Source organism: Coenobita brevimanus, chromosome 56 (genome assembly GCF_032717465.1).
Source record: "Coenobita brevimanus isolate Jiangsu-jjx chromosome 56, ASM3271746v2, whole genome shotgun sequence".
NCBI lineage: Eukaryota > Metazoa > Arthropoda > Malacostraca > Decapoda > Coenobitidae > Coenobita > Coenobita brevimanus.
In genome coordinates, this window is record NC_137009.1 from 27,372,960 (window position 1) to 27,395,501 (window position 22,542).

Consider the following 22,542-nt stretch of genomic DNA (forward strand, 5'->3'; position numbering starts at 1 on the left):
ACTCCTTCTTTTGCCCTCTCATTGTCGCCTACTCCCACGCACATACCCCATCCATACTCCCATTCCCTAACACTCTCACTTCCCCATTTAGTATCAGTTAATCCACATACATCCACTTTCGCACCCTTAAGCACCTGGACAATCTCTCTTTCACCTCGTCATTTGCACCCTTTACATTACATGTAACTCTCCGTACCATGTCCTTAGTTCGGTCCTTATTCGTCACCTTTTGGTCAGTCCTGGTCCGAGGCTTCTAATTCGTATTTATAGTTAGCTCTTTTCCGGGGAGGGACACTAACCCTCCGCCAACCCACTTATTGTCACGTAGGGAACACGTGTTGGTTGGTTGTAAGGTTACCACCCAGCATTGTAAATGCTTTTCTGGTTTACAGGAAAACATTTGGCTTGCCACTCAGTGAACTGTAGAACAGGGTATCACTACACTAAGTGGGTTGATGATCGGCTCCCACACCTACCACACACACACACACACATGTATATATATATATATATATATATATATATATATATATATATATATATATATATATATTACGTGTCCGACCCTGGACAAAGGCTTCAGGGCCTGTTTCTCAGGGGCAGTGATCTATTACAAGGCCCAGTAGTCCTACATCTACATATGTCCCCACTTCACCGCTAACACCCACCAACCATAACGAATACATGCTATGGCTGTGTCATACAGCACTGATGTACTGGAAATAGCGGGGGTATTTTTGCATGTCGGCGGGTCATCTGGTAGATCAGGAAAGTCTGCTTTTTTAGGAAATTCAAATACTTAAACTGTTCCCTGTCCTAGCCGGGATTTGATCCTGGGTTCATTAGGAATGCAGGCCGCCTCTCTACCGATTCAGCTACCGCTTCCCCCTCAAAATATATATATATATATATATATATATATATATATATATAATATATTTATATATATATATATATATATATATATATAATATATTTATATATATATACATATCTATCTATCTATCTAACTATCTATCTATCTATATATATACATCTATATATCTATATATATATATCTGTATCTATATATCTATATATATCTATATATCTATCTATATCTATCTATCTATCTATATATATATATATATATATATATAATATATATATATATATATATATATATATATATATATATATATATATATATATATACCTATCTATATCTATATATGTAGATATATATATATATACCTATCTATATCTATATATGTAGATATATATATATATATATATATATATATATATATATATATATATATATATATATATCTATCTATCTATATATATATATATATATATATATATATATATATATATATATATAGATATATATATACCTATCTATATCTATATATGTATATATATATATCTATATCTATATCTATATCTATCTATCTATCTATCTATCTATATCTATCTATCTATCTATCTATCTATCTATATATATATATATATATATATATATATATATATATATATATATATATATATATATATATATATATATAAAATGAAAAGGTCATGAGAGCGAAATAAAATGACGCATTACGATTGGATGGAAAGCTTTCGCTAACACAGAGACATTATGAAAAGTAGCTTGTCACTTTGTATGAAACGAAAAATATATAACGAATGTATAATTCCAACTATGACGTATGTTTATGAGACCTGGAAACTGACAATCGATGGAAAATAAATCAGTCAGTTCTAAGAAATTAATGGAGAGGTCAGTGTTGGGAATATCGTTAAGAGACAGAAAAAGATCAACTTTTGTGAGAAAGCATACGAAGTCAATACATTATGGATGTTATTAAAGAACAGAAATGGAGGTGGGCAGGCCATGTAGCAAGAATGAGGGATAACCGATGGAGCAAGAGATCGAATGACTGGACACCAAGAGATTTAAGCGTCGGAGAAAAAGGCCAGACGGGAGGTGGAGAGATGAGATACAGAAATTTGCAGGGAAAACTTGGCAAAGATTAACTCAGTCAAGGAATTCGTGGAGAAAGTTGGGGAAGGCCTTTGTTCAGAGTGGACTTGTAATGGATGATGATGATGATGATGATGATGATGAATCTATCTATCTATTGCCAGACGCCTTAATCCCGAATGGGGTGGCCACAAACAAATCGCCACCATTCCGCCCTGTCCCCCGCCATATCACTGTCCTGCTCCAAGCTCACATCCCCCTCTCTCATATACCTCTCCACTCCATTCCTCCATCTCATCCTTGGCCTCCCCCTCCCTCTCCCTCCCTCCACCTCACTCACATACACTCTCCTCCACAGTCTCTCGCTCTCCATCCTCTCCACATGTCCAAACCACCTCAGTGTGTTTCTCCTAACGCTCCCTATCACATCCACATCCATACCTCAACAATCCTTCACTTCCTCATGTGTCAGTCTGTTTCTCCACGTGACTCCACAGGCTCCTCTCAAATAACTCATTTCCACTTGCTCTCACTCTTGGCTTGTGTCCCTCCAACAACGTCCAAGCTTCACTTACATAGGTTAGAGTTGGTTTCACAATACTGTCATGCAGTAACTTTTTCACTTCCATGCTCGCTTCCCTGTTTCTTATCACTTGTTTCAGGGAAGCAGCAACCTGTCTTCTTTGTTGCACCCTATCAAGCACTTCACCCTCTAAACTTCCATCCTTACTCATCACACTACCCAAGTACTTAAACGCACTCACATTTTCCATTTCCTCCTCATCCAGCCTCACTGTACATTCAGTGACTTCATTTCTCTCGAAGACCATCACTTTACTCTTCCCAGCATTCACCTTTAGTTTCCGTTTCTTAAACACTCCCACAAACTCATTCACCAAAGCCTTACAGCTCCCCTTCGTCTTCATTCAACAACACAGTACCATGTGCAAACAACAGTACAAGGAGAGAGAGAGAGAGAGAGAAAAAAAAAAAATTACAAACTTCTTGTTTCTCTTGCATTTCAAGGCAGGCAAGTGATATAAAAGTGTATGAGGTCTGTTCAGAAATATCCGACCTTAGGTTCTTAAAGATTAAATAGGTAACCTATTGAGCTAGGATACTAATCCCTCTCCAAATAGGCCCTTTCTGACTTGACACACAGCCCACCATTCTTTCCATTGCCTGAAACATTTTTCAAAGTCAGTTTTCGGTACCTCCAGCAGGTGCTTCGTTGCATTCGGCATGATCTCTTCTCTCGTCTTAAATAGGGAACCATTTAGCGGAATTTTGAGCTTGGAGAATAACCAAGAGTCGCACGGAGCCATGGCTGGTGTGTAGGGAGGCTGCCGGACCTGCGGGATGTTGTACTTAGCCAAAAATTCCTGAGTCAGTTGAGAAGAATGGGGAGTGGGTGTTGTCATGGTTCAGTTTCCAACTTGCCACTTTCCAAAGGTCTGGTCTCTTCTGCGAACTGCGTCATGAAAGCAATGGATTACTTCAAAGTAGTAATGTTTGTTGGCAGTCCGACCTTCTGGTGCATATTCGTGATGCACAACACCACAGCAGACGAGAAAAAAAATGTCAACATGTGAGTCCATTTCACTTTGCCGCGGACATGTGCTTCTTTTGGCTGAGGAGACCCTGCATGCTTCCACTGGGATGGCTGTGCTTTGGTTTCTGGGTCTTACCTATGCACCCAAGTCTCATCTCCAGTGATAACAGTGTTCAGAAAGTCTGGATCGTGATTTGCACAATCCAACATGTCTTGAGCAACATTCATCCGAGAGAAGAGATCTTGACGAATGCGACGAAGCACCTGCAGGAGATAACGAAAACCGACGTTGAGAAAGGTTTCAGAGGTGGAAAGAATGCTGGGCTACGTGTGTCAAGTCAGAAGGGGCCTACTTTGAGGGGAATTAGTGTCCTAACTCAACAGGTTAGCTATTTATTTTTTTAGAGCCTAAAGTCGGATACTTTCTAAACAGACCTCGTATGTTTAGTGCGATTCCCCAACTCCTCTAGGTCTGAACTCGGGAACACAGTGCGTGAACATTTTCGAAGCATATATTTCTTAACATAAGCGAAAGGGAGAGTGGTGGGTGTGATAGGACTCCATATTATAAATACAATTAATTATAGAAAACATGATAGATAGATAGATAGATAGATAGACAGACAGACAGATAGAAGCAGCAAGTCAGAGGTATTGTGTCTGCGAGAATCGAGCAATGCTAAACATGCTTACACTATCTCAAGGAATGCTTTATAGGCACACGACAGCGCATAGTGACCATACACACACATACTCACACACAGGTTTCTAGAACATTCCAACCACAGTGTAACACACGTGACACGACCCCTGCTACACCAGAATTTAGGAAGCAGAGCACAGAAGAAAGTTAGCCAAAGAACCGACAGGTAGTAGGGAGAAGGAGCCTAGCAACATGGGCGAGAGAGAGAGAGAGACCGACAGGTAGTAGGGAGAAGGAGCTTAGCAACATGGGCGAGAGAGAGAGAGAGAGAGAGAGAGAGAGAGAGAGAGAGAGAGAGAGGTTAGCTCACGGGACTCTATACTTCACTCGTGCGTGAGAGACTTTGTTAATATTTCCAAGACAAATAAAAATAGTCCCATACTCATCTTTACCTCTCCTGTCATTGCATGACAAATGGGAATTAAGATTATCTACTTACAAAACTACTCTCGTATAACAACCGCTCGTCCACGAGTTTAATATATGTATAACTGATCTATAAAACATCACTACAACAAACTACAAAGTTGTTGTAAGAGGTGCCTGTGTATTGGGGTCATAGGGTGAAGGCAGACGAGCGGATGGAATGAAGAGATGAAGAGGCATTGGATTCCTCAACGCTTCATAGAAAACACATTTGTTGATAATATAGTGTTTCTCGAATCAAGTATTAGAACTTGCCTTGTTTTATGATACAGAGGCCTTTTTTTTTTTTTTTTTTTTTTTAAATAAAGACTACTATGGGAGAACTTACCAATTAGGCAATACACTGTTGATTTGGCATAGATCAGTGCTTAAGAGTTTAGTTTGGTGATGGATATTCAGTTAATGAATAAAACAATTCAAGCAAGGGATATTCAGTAAATGAATGAAAAATCTGTTGTTACCCAAAAATCTGCAGGCGCTAAGCTGAGGGGAAAAAAACAAAACAAAACATACTTTACAACATAGGACATTTAGGATGCGTTCACACTGAGGCCGGAGCCGAACATATTCTGACGCAAACTGTCCGATCGTGTAGGCCAGGATAAAATCTTTAAATACTGCGTCTCGTTTCACAGGTCATGTTCTGCACATACTGTTTATAACTGCCATGCGCGATATATTTTGCCAACGAGAAACTGAATTATCAGACAGTGAACCAATGAAATGAACATTCCTTTGTCCATTTTTTATCGCCGCCTACGTGATTGTACAGTCCGTCAGATGAGGAACTCTCTGGCCTCCGTGTGAATGCACCCTTTACCGGAATTATGCAGCTTGGTTAGAGGTATGAAGTCGTCTGGCGTTACCCAGAATAAAGCCTGAGTTTCACTGTCAGACGAGACGTTCTCCTGTGACAGATAAACTCGTCTGTTGTCAGCCAAAAGAGAATCCAGGTCTAACTCTGTTGAGCACGATATTTACCCGTAATGCGTAAATTCTTTTGTCAGAATCTGAAATAAAACCCATATCCAACCCTTTATCGGCCTGGCAACCTCCTCGTACAAGTTCTATTTTTTGCCATCAGACTGAGTTAAACCGTGAAGTTGCCATGCATAATGTAAGCAACAATGCCCCCCCCATCTCTCTCTCTCTCTCTCTCTCTCTCTCTCTCTCTCTGAGTGTGTGTGTGTGTGTGTGTGTGTGTGTGTGTGTGTGTAAAACAAAGTCATCCGGGTAATGGAGCCTGGTAAGTGGGTTGGTAGGTTGGTGGCCGGGTGGGTGGGTAGGTCGGTGCACGATGAAAGTTTGACAGGCAAGTTAGGTGGAGTGGGTGGACGAGGAAGGCGGGGTGGGGTTGTTTGGTTGGTTAAGTGGGTGAGGTTAATGGACTGGTTAAGTGGGTGAGGTTAATGGACTGGTTGTGTGGTGGGGTGTAATGGTATGGGGTGAGGTTGGTGGACTGTTTAAGTTGAATGGTTGGGGGACTACCTGCAGGACAAAGTAGAAGACGCGTTTATGTCGTCCTAATTCTGAGACATAATATACTGAGTAAGTCTGTGGGTATGTGCGTTGCTGGATGGGTGTGTAGGTGGATGGGCGGCCAGTGGGAAAAGAGGCCCGTGGGAATACGTCATTTGAGTGAATATCTCCAAGGTGGGAAAAGGTCAACGTGTGGACATAGGTCCACAGGCGATATTACTCGGGAATCTTGCTGAAGTAGGTATATGGGTTCACTGGGTTACAATAGAACCATAATGCAAAACGTCCATTGGTTAAGAAGTGTATGTATGAAGTGTACACTTGTCAGTGGGAGTTAAATGTCCTCGTGGAAAAATAGACCCATGGGGAGAATAGGCTGTCAGTGGAAAGGGTATCCATGGTTGTTTAGGTCCATATAAGAAACCTAGATCCACGGAGAGATCCAAGGTCGGTGATGCAAACTGGTCCATGGGGAGTAATACATCAGTGAGGTAAAATACGTTCAATAGGGAAATTGTTTGATGAGAAAAGTAGATGCACTGGGAATAAAGTAATTAAAAAAGAATAAATCCATCGGGGAAAATGATCCAGGTGGAAAAGATATGTCCAGTGAAGAGACTGATTCCTGGGGTGAAAATATGATCATAGGGGAAACTAGACAACTGGAGGCGATGACCATGAGATGTAGTCGGAAACTGATTTACATGTTCTTTAACTGTAAAACATGTTAACTCTTTCACAATAATGAATGTTGTATAATTCATTATAGCTGCCACTGCATTATTTTATTATGCATAATGGACATAATTCATAGGAAAGAAACAACGAATGCGTATAAAACACAGACATTTCAACTTTGCCAACTAAGATGAAAAAACTGTCACGTGATAGCACAAATAAAAGATAATGTGTGCCAGTGTGTGCCGTTATCCACATTAAATCCCTAGAGCCCGGCCACAGATCTATGCCTTTACCTTCACACTTTAAATCAGTATATCACAAGACTTATTGTACAGTACCACATAAAAACAAATTATCCATTACAAAAACCAGTTGCTTTTTTACGCAAAGCACCCAAAGAAACCTCTATGTCATACTTCGTTATGAGTCCAATAAAGTAAGAGAATGTAAAATTGTCTTGAAGAAATATTGGGAGTAATCCGTCAGTACAATATAACAAATAATCCTACTCCTCTTATACCCTACAAGTAAGCTCACGCGCCCCACTCCTTACCCAGACCATAATTCCAGCTCGTCACGCCCATATCCACACTCCTCCCACCATCCCAACCACCATCAACACTTGAAATGTTGGAGGATGATTCAAATTAAACGTTCAAACTACCCAAGCCACTAATTCAACACCCATTTCAATGGGGTAAATATTACTGCACTATCCCTGCCTTCCACCTAACACACAGATTGTTATGTATATTATTTTATTATTCACGTGAGTTTCTAAACCTGTCTTTGACGGTTTCAAGCTGCGACGCAGATTATTTGGTTAACATGTCAGAAGAAACGAGATCGGGAATGTCTGTATTGCCTGGTGTACATCCTTTTCTTATCACCTTCAACACAGAATGTAATGTCATTTGGCATATAATAGTTTTCGTCTAATAATTGGAATTATTATATCGGCAGTATATATCCCCACCCCATCATAGACAAATACTTAGAGGCTTTACATACAGAGTTTTAGGCCTGCCAGTATACATTAGAGTGAAAATGTCGTTATTACTTTACTACCATTACGTACTTAATTATCTGTCCTACATGCTATACATTATTTATAAAGACGGACAGAGACAGACAGACAGATAGGCAGAAACAGACATACATACATACAGAGAGACATACAAAAACAGACCAAAAAAAGACAGAGGCAGATAGACTCACACACACACACACACACACACACACACACACACACACACACACACACACACACACACACACTCAGAGAGAGAGAGAGAGAGAGAGAGAAAGGGGGTGGAGAGGGACAACTGCTTACACTACAGATGACAACATCGCGGATTAACTCAGTCTAACGGCAAAAAACAGTAGGCGACTCAATACAGGAAGGTTGCCAGGCCGATAAAGGGTTAGATATGGGTTTCTTTCAGGCTACCGACTCATGATTTTACGCGTTACGGGTAAATATCGTGGTCAACAGAGTTAAACCTGAATGAGTGAATGAATTGTGAAATATGCTAGCACCAAGCCTACAGGGGCTATGTGGAAGGACGATCAAATCAAATGCATAATACGCAGAGCAGAAAGAAAAGCAATAATATTACAAATAAAAAACGTGGGAGAGTTACCAAGAAGTAATGAGGGGCGGGGTAATAGCCTAATGAGAGGAAGGGAAAAGAAGAGAGACGGACGTGGAGTATGAACGGCAGTCGAGAAAAAGGTGTCGGATAGTCAGGGGGCAGCTACAACATGAACAAAGTGGCAGGGGGTCACCACTCATAAAGTGACCGTGAGTGAGGCGGGTGTGACCCAGGCGAAGGAGAGCAAGGACAGTCTCCCATCGACGATTGGGATGAGTGGAAATAGACCATGGAAGAACAGAAGGCTTAACGAGATGAAGTTTATTGGTGACCTGGGAGTCCCAAGAAGTTTGCCATAGGTCACGGAAGAGGTGAGTAAGAATAAAAAAAAACAAGAGCAGGAATGGGTCGAGGAGAAGACGTGCGAGACCGAGCAGCAGAACGGGCCAGCGAGTCGGCATATCCATTACCAGCAATTCCAACATTACCAGGGACCCAGCAAAATTGAATCGACTTCTTGCGCACAGAGAAACGGAAAAGCCATTCTTGAATTTGGGTGACAAGGGGATGAGGAGAAGAAGAGGCTACTACAGAAGAAAGTGAACTGTAAGAATTGGAGTATATAACAAAACAGGAAGAAGTGGAACGAAACAGAGATTTCAGAGCGAAAAGAATAGCATAAAGCTCCGCCGTAAGAACACCCGCAACAGAACGAAGAGAACTGGGAAAAGAAGACTCAGGGGAGACAGCAGCAACTCCAACCCCGCAAGGTGATCTGGAACCATTGGTAAAGATAGGAGTTACAGAAGAATGAAAGAGATATGTTCAAGAAAAAGGGAGCAGAACACGAAAGAAGAAAGAAGAAAGGGAGAACAATGGAGAAAAGAAGAACAGACCACTGAAGGACGTAAGAGCCAAATGGGGAAAGAAATTGGACGAAAAGGAAGAATGGGTAGAAAGATGATAGTAATAGACTGAAGAAGAGCAGGGACACCGAGGGAGGCAAGGAGGAGATGAGAGGCAGACTGAGAAGAATGACGGAATGAGGAAGCGATTTGTTGGAAGGAAACTGACAAACATGCATAAGACTTAACTGTAAGGAGAGACTGACGAGAGGAGAAGGAGGGAACACCCGATCTGATACAGAGGCTCTTGGCTGGGGTTGACCGAAAGGCACCTATGGCTAAGTGAAGACCAACATCATGAAGGGAATCAAATTTTGAAAGAGTACGGGCAGAGGCAGAAGAATAGACTTGATACCCATAATCGAGTTTAGAAAGAATTAGGAGAGTGCAGACAAAGAAGCGTGGTGCAATCAGAACCCCATGAAAGATGCGACAGTGTTTGTAATAAGTGACGGCGACGAAAGATGGAAGAAAGAAAGGGAAGGAACATGTGCATTCCAGTTTAACTGAGAGTCAAAGACATGACCCAGAAAAGTTGCAGAAGGCCGATAAGGGAGAGAGGTGTCATACAGGTAATGAGGCGGTTGAGGTATAGTACGGGAACGGTTAAACGACATTGCGTAAGACTTGGAGGTAGAGATATGAAAACAATGAGTGGTGGCCCAAGTGGAGGCTGCTATAATGGCAGACTGAATAAGGGATTGGAGATGGGGAAGATTCGAATCTGCGGCATATATAGCAAAATCATCTACATACAGAGAGGCGGAAACAGAGGGAAGCAGAGAAGAGACAAAACCATTAATTCCACTGAGAAAAAGAGTAGTATGAAGGACAGCCCTGGGGGATGCCTTCATGCCGGGGGAAGGCACAGGAAGATGGGCACTGAGGCGAATTGGAAGGTGCGGAGAGAAAGAAAATTTTGAAGAAAAACACCACGCCAAGGGAACAAAGACAATGGATAAAATGATAGTGCCACGTAGTATCATTTCCAAATAAATAAATAAATATAGCAATGACAGACCGGTGAAGAGAAAAAGCAGAACTGATAAAACACTCCAAACGAAGGAGAGGGTCTAAAGTGCTACGAGCTTTTCAATATCCAAACTGTAATGGGGAAAGAAGACAGCAGGATTCAAGGTGCCACATAAGTTGACAAATGATCATATGTTCAAGCAGTTTACATTAACAACTGATCAGAGCAATGGGAGGGTAGTCTTGAGGGAGACGACCTGCTTTACCAGGCTTAAGAAATGGTAGAATGACCGCCACACACCAAGCAGGAGGAATGAAAGGTTCAGACTAAATCCTACTGTTTTAAAAGGCCAAAAGAGAAAACAGGACACTGGGAGAGATGTTTCAACATACTGTAATGAATACCATCAAGACCTTCACTGGAATCATTACACAACTGAAGAGCGGACGACTCACGGAGAGAGAAAGGAACATCAATAGCCACCTTGGCAGATAAAGTAAAAGAAATTAGGACAGATTCTGAAAGAGATTTAATATGGTGAAAACTTAGGGAGGTGGGACCCTGTGCTTACAAGACTAAAATAACTACTTAAAGCTTCAGCAACCAAGGACGCATCAGCTACAGAATGATTACCTAAAGAAAGAACAGGGGCCTGAGGTGGGATATGCTTACCAGAGATTCTATGGTTATGAGACCAAAATGCTGCAATGTGAGTGTCCACCATGATGCCAGGAACAAAGGACGTCCAGCTGTGGCGAATGGCTCGACAGATAGTACGGCAGATGGCTGCAGATGCATGTTGAAATATTAAGAGACTATGGGTACAGTCCAGTGTAGATCGTTGATGATGGAACCTTTTCCAGGAAGCATGTTTAATATGGACGGCATGCTTGGATTCAGGAGTCCACCTCAGCAGAGTTTTAGCTGTGGGAGGTCAGTATTTCTAAGGATAGCAGTACGGGCAGCTCCTAAGACAAGGATCAAGCAGAAAGTAACTCGTGAGGAGAAGAAGAAAAGGAGGAAGGAGATAAAGAGGGGACTCTAGGAAAAGAAAAGATCCAGTTGGCAGCACAGAACTGTCAATGGAAAGGACAAGGAGCTGGACAGAGAGAAGTAAGGGAAAGCTCGATAGGAAAGTGGTCACCAAAAACTAGAGTCATCCAGAACTGACCAGTGAAAGTCAAGGGAAACAGAAGGAGTACAGAGACGGATCGATGCAGGAAAAGGAATGAGTGCGAAGTTCAAAGTGAGTAGGAGAGCCAGTACTGAACAGAAACAGATCAGACGAAAAAAAAACTGTTCAAAGAGCCGACCCCTGGGGTGACAACAGTCATCCAAAGGTTATGACATCAATTGAAGTCTCCAAGGAGGAGAATTGGAGGAGGAAGGGAAAGAAGTAAGGAAGAAAAAGCAGAAAAATCAAAAGGAATAGAAGGAAAGAAACAGAGAGATGAGAGTGTTACCCAGTGGCGAAGAAAAAGATGGACAGAAGCAGAAGGGATAGAAGAAGGAACAGAAAGGGGTTCAAAAAGGAATAGTGTTGCAGATAAGAAGAGCAGCAGAAGGAGGAGAAGTGAGAGAAGAAAAACCTGGAATAGAAACAGGGGAAGCACAGAGAAAAGTTTCTTGGAGAGCTACCAGCAGAGAATCAAGAACAGATATAAGGCATCATAACGGAGGATGATTGCATGCAAGACCATGTACTGTATATTACACTGTAGAAGGGCCAAGAGGAGAAACAAAAATTAAGACTGGGAAGAGGGTGGTGGACGCACGTGACAGTCACAGCGAGGGTGCCTGGGTGCCCGGGAGGCATAGGGAGATTGAGGATCGAAAGAATAGGAGAGGAGAAAAAAGAAACAGAAGTCACAGAGGGAGGAGGACAGACAGTTAGGGACAGGGGAAGGTTTAGAAGAAGGGGGAAGGGAAGAGGGAGGTGGATAGATGTCTACAGAAACAAGGAAGGACATGGAGGAAGTACGGTGAATATAGGAGGCAATATCTTGAATGGTCTCTGCATCAAAGGGAGATGAAACACGGCAGGGGGACACCGACGAGATGACCTGAGGGTGTTGACAGGTGGACGAGAGGGAGGATGAGTTATTGGGAGGAACAATGGAGTGTGAGGGATGTTTGTTAAGTTGGACAGGAGAACTTGGGGGGGAGAGACCAGGAATGTGAGATGGGGAAGTGCGAACACATTGACGTTTGTTTGCAAGACAAGAAGGTGATGAAGGAGACGACCGAGAAGATGCAGAGGCAGTTGGAGGCTGGGGAGAAGGCGAGGAACAAAGGAGATAGAGGGAGGAATCCAGGAGAGAAACAACAGCAGAGAAAGAATTAGAGACAGGGATGGAAGCTGAGACACTGAAGGAGCTGGAGACTGACAACACCACAGGAGGAGGATTGACTAGGCATGTGTATGTGTATGTAATGGTTGGATGGTGACCGAGGCTGCAAACTCTGCAAAGGGCCTCACGAAGGGAGAGGCTAGTTTTCCAGCTGATGCTAAACACTTCTGCCTCAAACAGATAAACAGGACATTGCCGGTAGGTGGCAGAATGGCTACCCTGACAGTTAGGGCAGCACCAAATTGGTGGAAGTAGGAAGTCCGAGGAAGTGTGACCAGCCAGTGCATAGTTGGTGCAGGCTGCAGATGATTGGAAATATTTGGCAGGGTGGCAAAAGTGCCAACAAGATGAGCACTGGTGAGATGAAAGAAACTGGCAAACCTGGAGAACAGTGCCCCCAGTGATGACCGTAGGGGGCAGATCACAAGAGGCAAGGACGAACTTAACAATATTGGCTGCCTCCTGTCAGCATCCAAGAGGAAGAATCTCATAACACTGAACTGAGCAAATAGGATGACGTTGCTCAGAGAGAATGAGCTCAGTATCATGAAAGCCCTCGGTGAAAGCTGGCTGGCTGAAGAACATTGATGATGGTAGACAGACTGTGCCACTGGAGGAATTAAGCTGGATGTCTGGGGACACAGAGATGGGTTGTCCTGAACTGTTGACCAGGGATGCCACCTTCTCGGCTTGGGCAGCATCATGGACTACAAGGAGGCGGGAGCCAATCGGATGGGCTGAGAAGGTGACATCCCGGGCTACTTGGCGTATTAGAGAGAGGTGGATCAAGAGGCCATCATCTGCGTCCATAATATTGATATTCCATCTGCGTCTGTGGGCCGAATAAAGAGGAACAGAGGAAGAGGGACCAGGCTGGGAAAGGGAGACAGAAGACACAGATGGAATAGACACGAGATGAAGGAGGAAGATAGGGGTGAAGAGTGACAATGGAAGAGGAATTGACTGAAGCAGACGTAACATAAGCTAAAGGAGTGGAAGACACAGATGGCGAGTGGGTGTAGTAGGTGGGGAGGAAGTCAAGGCCACGGTTAAAAGGGAGTCCACTCACCACTGAGCCCAATGAGGGGAGGCTGATGCTGGGTCAAAACTCATCCAACAGCCCTGGGGATAGTGGAAGAGATATACACAGACACTGCTTGGTGTGAGATGGCAGCACTGGACCAATACGGTGCCCACCAAACAGTGCCCGCTTGACCCTAGTCAAGGTTGACTCTGGCTAACACGAGGCTAGCCAATTTGCCCAGTGAACTACACTGGACCATCCGTCTTACCCCAACCCTTCCACCAAAGGAGCGTGTTGCCCACCACAGGGAACGCCATCCTGCCCCATGGTGGATTCAACTCCTAGATAAAGGGGCGCAGGGAATACACGGGACCCCATGCATGGCAAACACGTGGGAAGGCAACAGTCCCGCCTGAGATGACAAAAAGGGCGGGAACTAGTAACATCACCAGAAGGCCTCCACTGTCTGGCGATGATAGGAGAAAAGGAAGGAAGAAGCAATAGCAGAGGAAAAAGAGTCCCACAAAATTAGTTGAGGCAGCAACGGGGACCCAAGGAATGGGGGGAGGGCAGAGCAGAGACCCCTCCATTGCTCCCCCACACGTGAAGTTCTGATCGACGTCTCCAAAACCCCCACACGACAACACCGAGCGAGGAAATGAAGGGGAAGGGGTGGAGTTAAACTTGGATTCTTCTTTGGCTGACATCATACAAGTTTATCTACCACAGGAGAACATCTCGTTTGACACTGAAGCTTGAGTTTTATTCTACGTAATGCCAGCTGACTTTTCTTGTCACGTCTACAGCCATGCTGCATAATTAATGGTAAATACCCTGTGTTCTAAAGTAGTTTTTTTTCCCCTCTGTTTAGCACCAGCAGATTTTTGGGAAACACCAGATTATTTTACTCATTAATTACATATCTCTCATGAGACAGTGAACTAGATTACATTCTCAAGCACTGCTCTATGCTAAAACAACAGCAGATCTAATTCATAATTCCACCGATGGTAGTCCTTAACCCTTACACTGCGAGCTTGTTTCCCAATGTTTTGCGTGTCCCACGTGCATATTCGGGCTCCGACAGACTCTCAAAAAATATTTTGCCAAAAATCAGTTGTTAGTCCTAGAATATTAAAATTAAATATGCTTATGGCACATACCATCAGCTTTCTCCTGGGATGTTTGTTGAGCCTTCGTCGATTACCGTAGGACTTGTGGAGACCTCTGAAGTTGGGTAACGAAGTCTCCACTTTACACTTCCCGACAACCCGTAATATGATTACCACAGCCAGATATTATCACTATAAACACTATTCTATGATTATCAAGTAGTTTGGGATCCATACTCCAAAAAAAACCCACTGTGAAAGCAATGAAAATTACGAGCGCGTATGACCTTCCCACTTGCGCTAGTTCGCTGTTGGTATTCTGTCATTTATTATTCATCAAACCCCTCACACTTTATATTTCTGTTACTATATAACACTTATATATATCTGCAATCTTTATCCCTAAGTTTCCTTCTGTAGTATTAGTTTATTGTCACTGAAGTCATTCAATATTTCATTCAGTAAAATACGAAGAGAGCCACGGATTCACTTTCACTGTTATAACCTCAAGTATTTGTACTCATATTCTTATATTACTAATTGCTTACATTTCTATTTACATTTTCTATTGTATTTTCAATATTTACACTTCTGTTTTACTTACACTATGTTATTCACTGTCACTTGCAGTAACATAAAACTATATTACACTGTTCAGTCATATGTACTGTACATCCATTGCTTTCACTTGCTATTTACACTTTATTTACACATTATTTACACATTATTTTCACATTATTTTCCTTTCCCACTTGCACTTTTAGAACAGCTTCTGGCTGTGGTAATCAAAGAAGCAGGTAACACAGAGGGGAACCTGGCACTCAGCACACTGCCAAGAGGTGCGTTTGTGCTCAGGTGTGTGTCGGGTGTTATGTGCACACACCTGGCACCTGCGGATCGCAGCCTTCCTCTTGCTTGTGGCAGGCATTTGCACCAGTCTGTGCCGATCCATGTACGCCCTCTGCTCAAGTCTGTCGGGAAGTGTTACTGGATGGCGTCTTGGAGTTGCTGCTGTCAACCTACCATATCTTTCAAGCAGCTGCTGAACACAAGTCCTGGCGAACAACCTCAGGGAGAAGGACTTGGGTGGCTTGACCTTCATCTTGTACAGGATGAAGGCGTTCAGCATCGTCATGTCTATGAGATGCAGAAAAACTTTCCTGTACCACCTAGTATTCTTCCTGAGGCAGTCGATCTCTCCAATCATCATGTCAGACTTGTCCACCAGCCGCATGTTGATATTGTAGTCTAAGACAGCATCAGGTTTCCTCACAGGTTCGCCTGTCCTACGGTCGACCTTCCCACTGTCTGTCATTTCCCCATTGTGTACGGTGGTGAGCATGTGCACGACCTTCTTGTCATGCCAGCGTATTGCCAGCATCTTCTCAGACTTGCGTAGGTGCACGTCTACTTGCTGCGAGGTTCCTGCCTCTGGGAATTTAGGGAAGTGGGCACGATTACTCTTGACAGTGCCGCAGGAGCCGATGCCGTGCTCTGAAAGGTATTTGGCAAGTTTCGGTGCTGTATAATAGTTGTCTGTATACAGCACATGATTCCCACCAAAATACCTTTCAAGGAGCACTTTCAATACACAGCCTGAGAAGCCAAGGGGGTGTGTTTTATCAAGATCGACAGTGCTGGCTGAATAAACGACGAAGCCAAGGATGTACCCCGTCTTACAGTCACACAGTACAAAGAACTTTATTCCAAAGCGATGGCGTTTGCTTGGAATGTACTGCACAAACCTAAGACGTCCTCTGAACAAAACCAAGGATTCGTCAATGACAACCTTCTGAAAGGGGTGGAAGAAAGTCCTAAACTTATCCTTCATTCTGCTCAGAATCTCCCGGATCTTCCAGAGTGGGTCGGTTTGGGAAGGTACATCGTTGTCAGCAAAGTGCAGGTTTCCCATGATGTTCTGGAAGCGATCTCTGGCCATGTACTTATTGAAGGTGGGTGAGGGTAGTAAGAGGTCCATGGACCAGTATTCTTCCAACTCATGCTTCTTTGAGTGTGGCATGAGAAGCATGAGGGCGAAGAACACATACAGCTCCTGCACTCCCAGCATGGACCACTGTTACATCTTGGCTGCACCTGTACCACTTGCAGCACGTTGTGATTCATACCTGTTGGTCTCATCACATATGTGATGCATGACTTCGTCATCGAGGAAGGCTACAAGGAAGTCCACACACTCAGCATCCTCGTCAAGAGTGAAGGCAGGCTGTATTCCTGAGGAACTCTCGTCAAAATGGAGATGTTCAGGGACAAAATCGGACCCTTCTGTCCACACAAAGGCGTCCAGGATTCCCTGTTGTGGCGGTGTAGGGTGGGTGAGGGTGGAAGATGGCTGTGAGGCAGATTTATCAGGTTCAAGGACACTCGCACTGACCCTGGGTTGCCATACAGCACTAGCTGCCCTTACTCTACTGGCAACTCTACTTTTACTGGTCAGGGATTTACCTCTTCCTCTACGGCATGCCTTCACTGTTGATGATGGTGGTGACTCCGACGACGAAGACTCCAGAGAAAATTAAGCAGAAGAAGAGGAAGAAATGAGTGAAGTGGGGCTTGGGGAACGGGGAGGTGAATCACCTCGGGACTCATGGCAGGCTGGGTCATGCGGGCCATTGTTCCGGGTCTAACCCGCCACCTTTTCATTCCCTTCCCAAATTCCTTCCCTTGCTGCACTAATGGCTCCTTTCCCTTGGAGCTAGGGATAACTTGGGACACTGAAGCACTCGTACTAGTAGTTTCTGGCACGATTTCCTCACCCGGCTCATCACACGAATCTCCCGAAGGGTCATAATCACTATCCATCGTTACCATTAATAATTCAGCTAGTTCACGTTCCACTGCAGAGTCACTTAGTCCTTTCCTCCTTCCCCCATGAATTTTTCTGGGTGTAGAGGTCACGGGGCCCTTTGCAATGGGCGCAGAAGTGGCAGAAATGGCGGGGCGCGAGTGCAAGATGCTTTGACCACAGAGGAGGACAAGGAACTAAATGGTGCGGCTTATCTGAGAAGACAAGGGTTGACAGTGACAATGGGGCTGACAGCTGCTAACTTACATGCTAATAAATTGTTGGTAGAAAATCTCGGCAATACATAAAGAAATAGGTAGTTCCAGTTGAATGTAAATGTCACTTAGGCTTCTCCCTTCCTTTCTGACATATATTTTTATTACAGAAATAGATTACAAGGCATAATTCAAAGGGGAAATTATCGTGGGAATTTAGCGAATGAATGCATGTGAGGTGTTGTCAGGTGATAATTAGCCAATTCCTGGTGTATACCACTAGCACTTACCTTATTTTTTTTTGGTATATATTATTTTGTATAAGTATAGGGCATAGGGCTTATTTCAATGTATGAAATCTGTGGAAAAATCTGGGGAAGATTTGCTTAGCGCAGCACGGCCGGGGAGGTGAGAGGACAGGGTAATGGAGGGGAGGTAGGGAGGGGAGTCAGGAATGGGGGAAAATGGCTAAAATGTCAACAATGGATGGGAGTACAGATGAGATTTGGAGTGCTGACTAGTGTTGGACATTGGCAGTACTGATAGATGATACAAGCCACCACTTGAAAGCCCGGGATAATTCAAAATAACACAGAATCACAAAAGTGACGCCCCGCGGTATGATCCATTGCGCTCGAGCGTCACGAAAGTGACGCCCTGCAGTTAAGGGGTTAAATAAATAGCCCCTGCATCACAAAGCAAGGCGAGTTCTAGTGTTTGATTGGAGGAACATTCATATTATCAACATATGTGTTTTCTTTGAAGCACTGGGGAATCCAAGGCCTCTTAATCCCTTCACTCTCCTCTGCCTGTCTGCCTCCACCCCATTTCTCCAAAACACAGGCACCCAGCACTCTCCCTCTCGCTTCTGTTAAGAAATGAATGCTTAGAATTTGTTCACTTATTGTGTTTGCGTGTTCACACCTAGAGGAAGTCGGGGAGTGAAACCAAATAAACACTCTTATGTCACTTGCCTGCCTTGTAAAATCGGAGAATTATATTTTTTCAAACAACGTGATGTGATATGTGCGGTATGTTATAAGAGTCAAATCTTCAAAGAAGATATGACTGCTGCTATATCCATCAGTACAAGGATGGACCACTACAACAGGCCACAATAGTGCATAATTAACTTTGGTTCAAATTTTGTCATACGAATATCGCTCAACCTGGATAACCTTCAGTGATTTCAGTCATACGAGTCATCAGTTATTCTGAATTATGTTCTCTGAGTCGAGCCCTCAAACACACATTTGAGTTTCTGCTCGCCCTGTCTTGCTCCACTCTGACCCTCCAAAATGCCTCATTGGACGCATTGAAAAACGTGTGGTTCCAATTCGAACCAAGAGAATGACACTAAGAAAATCGCCTTTTTGCAATTTAACACTTCGCAAATTTTTAGCAACTACTGTACACAACCAAATTTGCCTTAAAACGTTACACCTGTTAGAGCCGTTTAGGGAGTTCTACATGCATCCCCCTCCATATCCATAGAGGACAGACTGATAGACAAACAGACAAACACTCTCATACATAAACATTTTTTTTTTTTCAAAACGTTTTTCTATAGGTAAGAAGTGATTTTTTTTTTAACATGAGAAGATAGAAGTAGTTTAAGTAAATCCACTCACTGTGGGGGACCCTTTACATATATAGAAAAAAAATTCATCTGGTGATGGACTGAGTGAAACGATAAACACGTGGTTGGTCTGAGGGGGTTGCCTAATGACATGTAGTACACCCTAAGGAGCAACATTAGTATAAGCTAAATCATTTTCATTTTAACGATGTAACTTTGACATCGATCTGTTTTGAATATTGAATTGTAATAACAGATTAGCACTCACATATGGCAGTAGTCATGATGAAGTGCTGTGGAAAAGATGTAGAGCCTTGTGATGCTACTGAGTTACGTGAAAAAAAAAAAAAAAGCTGATTAAGGTGAAAGAAGCATAATGCTACCACGTCCATCACGCAAGTTGGAAAATATGTTTTGTGATAACATTTGGTAGGAGAATCCGAAACACCCAATTTCAAAGCTAAGTTTAATGATGTTTGGTATAAAAGCACCATATGTTGATATAAACTCTGAAAGTGTTGCTGGAGAAGGACACCTTTATGTGGAGGCATCGAGACAAGCAGCTGATTCCATAGCCTGGTTACATAAAAGTTCCTCAGTCACAGGAGAGAAGCATTGACGAGGTGGTGCCATTGCTGTAGGTGGAGAGAAGCAGATCCAACTCCTGCTTGGGAGCCAACCTTCATCACTCTACCCTTCAAGATACAAGGCACCGTCTCCCTCATGAGGGCGGTTGTCAATATACCGTTTTTTTCCACACAGGGCTAAAGGGCTTTTGGTGGCTAATATCCTCCTCCTCACACTTCCCTAAAACACTGAGAGCAATCCGAGGCCCTAAACAATACAACACTAAATAAACACATGGATCTATTTGATTTAATTCTTGAAGAGAATGGATCAACACCACATGAACTACATGCATAAATGCTAAACAAAGACCACTGTACAGTACATGGCTTTATGGCAGGTGCAACACGTGACAGCCAACTTGGTAGAGAGATGGTATGCAGTCCTGATGATTGCTACTCCGATTTTCGGCTGAAACAAACGGTATAAGCATTTAAATTTCCTTAATCCGCGAACGTCGAGCAATACTTAACGAAGTCGTCACCTCACTATGGGCAGTTTTTCAGACACTGTAGAAAATTGCTTGTTTTCAAACCTTAATATCTCGGAAACTACTGGATAGCACTTAGGGAAACGAATTAATGACCATTTTATTCATCAACTCTTCCTCTAGCGAATGAAAGTACCCCCATGTCTGTAGATCATTGCGATGATGAGTAATGACGTGGGGAAGAGAACTAATTTTGACCACGGAAGTGTGTGAGAGCAGCATGTGTTCGTGCGTCTGCCTGCTGACCCAACTATGACTTTGCACTCATTGTGATAACTTACTCTGCTACTAGATCAACTAGACACTGTTGCATCCACGATCACTGAGCCCTTTTCTAGTATCCTTGGAAGGAGGCTTGGGAGGGTTGGATGATGCAATTGGCTATAGGCAGTGCAGACAGAATCAGACAAAGAGGAACCTGAAGAAAGCATTGAACACCTGGCAAAGGTAAGGGACAGAGTGACAGCCTGTGTCCAGAGTCAGGCATTTAAAAAGAAAAAAAAATCCTGCCACCCCACAAACAGTTCCTCCCAGCCTTCCAACAGCTCCCCAAATCACACAACCGCTACTGCTATAACTCATTCCTTTACACACAAATGGACATATACCACACAAACCCACACTAGATGCATGCCACATCAAAAATGCAGAATTAATATACAGTAATCCCTCCAATATCCGACGTAATAGAGCCATAGGCAGGTCCAGATAGTGGTCCTGTCCGGATATTGGGCCCCAGCTCATGGACTTGTACTTATGGACCCTAACTCAGAGAAACACCTATACAACTCCCTCTGGACATGCATAGCACCTATTTAAGACCCAAATCACACCAATAAGGCACATAAAAGACTGAAAAAATGCAAAAGAAGCATAAATGAGGGTTTTGAGGTAGGTTCATACAATATTCAACATTCTGGGTACTTACAAGTGCCTGGCTCCTGGACTGGTACTTATAGACCCTAACCTAGCCTAACTCAGAAAAACACCTTCCTACTGCACATGCATAGCTCCTAACACCCTATTTACACCAATAAAGGACATTAAAGAGTGAAATGAGGTGTTTGAGGTAAGTATAGTATGGAAAAAAGTGCAGTACGAAACATTCTGCCTACTTACAGCAAGTCCATGGCCATCTCGATGAATAACCGCCTCCTCTCAGACTCTGACAGTAAGAAGGATTTCCTGAAGCACTTGCAGTACACTGTTCATGAAGTCTTGCACTGAACTTAGTCAATCACACTGAGAAGTCCGTTCTCTTCACAGTACGTACTCTTGTCTAACTTATGCTCCATTGTAACTTACTAAGTGTTGCACTCTGCACTTTAACTTTTCCCACTCTTCTAACTATTTTCTAAAGCAAAAACAAACAAGTCTATTTACGTTAAATTTTGTTCCAAAATTGTCTTCTCACAACTGTAAATCCTAAACACAACACACTGTTTTTTTCACTGCACAACACTGTAAATTCCTGTGTGGTCTAGTGGAGAAGTTCTTGCTGTTTAATCGCTGTCAGAGTCCGAGAGTGTCACTGGCAGGTGACCTAGGGGTGTGTGTCGCTGGCTCGTAGTGATAACGTACACATTGCAGACGACTCTGAAGACAGACGCAAACTCAAGTCGAGTGGTGACTCCACCGTGGCTGATGTGCTGGGCTGTGGCTCGGAGCATGAGGGCCTGTCTTGGGGAGGCAACGGAGTGGAGCCAGAGTTGGGCACAGCGGGGGTCACGGGCCTAAAAAATCTGTCAATCATTGATTGACGCAAGGACCGACGATTCTGATGATTGATGATGGGCTGCCTGAAAGCACGCACTTCCTCCACAAGTCCCAAGGGCCCCATCTCCCTGTCACAGTCCGGGTGTTCCAGGTAGTTGAGAACAAACTCTAGGTGTTCCCGGAGTTCGCTCAGCTTGGGGATGGCTGGAGTAGTGTCATGCTGAGAGGAGTCCGCATCATCGTCGTCATCCTCTTTGGAATCTTCAAGCTGGGTACTGACACCTGCAACTGAAGATGTGATCTCGATATCAGACAATGTCTGATACCCAGGATCGCCCT